This window comes from Haemaphysalis longicornis, unplaced genomic scaffold (assembly GCF_048455015.1).
Source record: "Haemaphysalis longicornis isolate Haplotype H1 unplaced genomic scaffold, Haemaphysalis longicornis Haplotype H1 scaffold_6, whole genome shotgun sequence".
NCBI lineage: Eukaryota > Metazoa > Arthropoda > Arachnida > Ixodida > Ixodidae > Haemaphysalis > Haemaphysalis longicornis.
This window is the reverse complement of record NW_027526407.1, coordinates 79,454,780-79,458,730: the sequence shown is the minus strand read 5'-3', so window position 1 is coordinate 79,458,730 and position 3,951 is coordinate 79,454,780.

Genomic DNA, 3,951 nt, shown 5'->3' with positions numbered 1-3,951 from the left:
GCTATTATTGCACGCTAGTAATAATGGTTCATTTATCTGAATTGAAATTTATTGCCAAAAGAAGCGAGGTGGATAAACATACCAACGTTATTCAGATTACGATCGTAGTGAACATGCACCTTGGGGATTGAAATGGGAGGGCTGGTGGGGTGCGACGACTGTGACCTCGCTTTGGCCGTGGCTCTACACTTGTGCATAAAGACGAATCTGCATAGGATTACAAAAGTAACAATTTTGGCATTCACATGGTAATAAAAATGCCTTTCGATCGCTTAGTTTTTCGATTCGATATTATCAATGGAACTCCACGCTCCAGAGCCTAAGAACTCCAGAGCCTAAGAATTCAAAAATGGCTAGTATAAAAAGGTAGTGCAGTTCGTACCTTGTGATACTCTGGTAGAAAAAAACTTTATTGAAAGGCTGTTTCAGTGTTATGTACGTTCAAAATAAATTAGAAAGTGAACTTTTAACCCGTGAGTTCCCAAAAATTTGATTTTTTTTTTTGGCTCCTAAGGTGATATAATAAATGTCATTCTTCTGCTCCAAAATCGATCTTTCGCTGCTCCAAAAACTGCTCCCAAATCTGATTCAGCTGTCTCACCCCTGCAAACTGTATGTCAAACTTATTGCACGTTGATTGATACCAACTGACAATGTTGAAGTTCAAAGCATATGCGTTTGGTCCGACGTCACGCGGGTGCATGCCCGTCCGTGTTCGCATTGCTCCCACACCATCTGTTGAGGCAAAGCCGTACGATTGCAGTATTTCAGTGGATGCCGAGGGATGACACGTTCACATTGCTGATTGAGCGAAGAGGGCATTTAGTGAGTCGACGTATTTTTCTGGTGGCTTAATTGCTGCTTTTGTAATTAGCATGCTCAGATTACTCACATATGCCTCAGTACACATCCCAGCCGAAAAAAAAAAAACAATTGGAGGTACAAATGAACCTTCTGAAAATACAAATGGTAAAATTGGAACCCTTTCAATCGTGTTCGGCAGGTCCAAATGGACCTCCAGTCGTTTTTTTCGGCTGGGATGTCTTTCTAACACACATTTCTCAGTCGAAGGCCTAACTTTTATCAGCTAGAGTCATCGAGCTGCGTAGACACAGGGAATGCGTTCTTGGGGCAAATCCTGCTGGGTGTTGGAAAACTCCCGGAGAAGTTGATTTCTCATGCGGTCTCACGTAATTAGGCGGCACATGTGCAAAAGTGTCATAAAAAGAAAAAAAGGTTTAGGCAGTCAATGACGCGAGTCCGCATGAGAAACAACCACGCCGGAAGTTTTCCAACACCCCGCAGGATTTGCCTCCTTGTCTGGTAGCGTTCCAGAGGTCCTGGCTTCAATTCCTGTAAGGTCCACTTATGAGGTCTGTGGCCAGGCGCGCAGGCTGCGCGTGAGAACCCGCCACTCTGTCTGGTGGCTCAACACTGTGGACTCTACGCCGCAGCCGTCGCCAATTCGTCACGGCGCGCACGGGAGACGGATTGTCTGGCCGACCGAATACCACGGGGATAATCCCCCATTGAAAACGCAGACGGCGCCGCCGGGTTCCGAGAATCATCGGCGTGGTGCGCCGGGGAGGGGTGATTGCCGACGTCGGAGCGTGCGCCGCGCGAGCCTCCATTGTTAACGCGCTCCGTTCGGCATAGTACACTGTTGTTGTTGTAAACTTTATTAGAAAGGAAGCCCAAAGGCCAGGTGGGGGGGGGGGGAGGGAAGGGAGGACGGAGCACTGTTCTTATGATGCCGGCTTCAAGGGTTCTCTTCAGAAGTCGTGCAGACCACTGCTAAATTGCCCGTACTAGGCCGCTTTTTGTGGCATAAATGGCGATTTCGAAGAGTGGCGATTTCGAAGTGAGGGGCGATTTCGAAGTAAGAGGGATGTTGGGTCGATGTAGGTTAAGGTGTCGTGGTGAGGGGGAGTGAATGTACGAAATCGAGAAAACTTGGGGCAGTGCCAGATGAGGTGGTGGAGATCGGCTGCGATGGAGTGGTGGCAGTAGGGACATCGGGGGGCGTGCTGGGGATAATACTTTGTCGAATGGTCTCTGGTGCCGTACAGGTGTTGGTCAGGAACTTGTTCAAGAAGATATCTCTTGTGCTCGGGTCAGGGTGGGGAAGGGGGTGAGGTGGCCTGAAGGGGTGAGTGACTTGAGGCGTTGTTGTTTCAGCTGCTTGAATCTACGGAGCCTGATTGCGGGAGCGAGAGTGGGGTCATCGTCAGGGCAGTTGGGCCAGGGGTGGTCCGAGAAGGGCGGCGCCGGGGGTCCACCGGAGGCTATTGTGAGAAGGGCCTCCTGTGCAGCCACGTGAGCTGCTTGGTTCCTAGGAGAGGCTGGTTCATGACCGGTGGTCCAGTCGATTCGGACTTGGCAGCCTGATGATAGTGCACTGTCGCCGCCTTTCGCCCTCACCCCGCGGGGTCGCGCGCGCTTGCTCGTCTGCGAGCGGGCCGGTGACCCAAAGATGGTGGCGCCCCATTGAATATTCCGTAGCGCGCTGGGTGACAGCTGTCTACGTGAATTTGGGCACTCCCTTACGCGTGTACGAACGCTACAGGGGAGTTCCCGAAAGAGTGTGATGTCGAGGTGTTATAAGGCCGAACTTGGCCGTTAGAAATCGTTCTTGTCTGAGCGCTGAGCTGGGCAGTTCCCGGCGGGACAAGGAGTCTCGACCGTTAAAGCTAGGTTGGGATTTGTGAGCCCCCTAGGCTAGAGGTTAAGATCGCGTCGGAGGTTTAGGGTACAGCGCCGTACCGGGCAACTAGACGGATCTTGCGGCGAGACAAGTCTCGGCCGTCGTTTCTAGAGCGGTTTGCGTACGCTCCGAAGATAGGAGAGTTAGACGAAGTTTAGAAGCTCGAGTGATTTGTGCGCACTTGGAGCTAGCGTCTAGCTGAGGTTTTTCCTTTTATTACTCATGCCCCCAGTTTTCCCACTGTAAATAGCTGTATATAAAAGCGCTAACCACATGGAGCGATTTTTCCAGCGACGCGACGAGCAACGCGACTAGGATCCGCAGTCGCCGAACCGAAGTCGCTCGCCGAGGCAACCACATGACAGCGACGGCTCGAGCGACTGAGCATGCGACTGAGGATGGCGATTTCAATGTTTCCACACTGCGCATAGTAACGCGCTTGGTACGCTGGATGTTTGCAAACATTTTTTTTGTTCATTTGTCATAAAAAGCATGACTAAAAAGTATTAAGCCTTTCTACCTTGCTTTTTGCACTTCATCGCATCTCTAAAACTGGTTTGGGTTAGCGATAGCACACGCTTTTCCTTCTGCGCCTCGTTTCTCGGCTCCAACATGAACGCCGTGAAGAATTCGCTTTCTTGACGTCGTTTTTCCCACACGGGTCTCACCCAGTGTGAGCGGGAGCCTTCTTGCTTCTGCTTCAGCGTGTACACAAGCTTTGCCACGCAAAGCTTTCTTTGCCGCTGCACCGCAAACGTCGTCTGCGTGGATTTGCAAAATCATCCCCCCGTTCTCTTTCAAAACCGGAGGTTGCGTGCTTACGTAGGGGCTCTCCTATTGGCTAGTCGCTGAGGCCACTTCCGGGAGGCGAGCGACTGTTTCTGGCGGCCCAGAACCGAGCGATTCGATGAGCGACTTGGTCCGCGGCGAAAAGTAGTTCGTCGCTAGTCGCGTCGCTCGGACTCGCTCCCCAAGTCACTTGCAAAATCGCTCCATGTGGTTGGGGCTAAACTCTTCGTCTCACTTAATCAACCTCAACGCCTCGAGTTCGTCAATTCGACCACCATCTCCAAGAACTTCAACACCATCGCCCTGCCAGCCTCCTGCCAAATCAACCGGAGCCCGGGCGATTGGGTTCCTGATCGACACCGGGCTTCCGGGAAACGAACCACGACAATCTTTACTACTATTCCCATTCAGACATACCCAAGTTTCCTTTCAGGTCAATTACAAAGCTTTATTCTCTT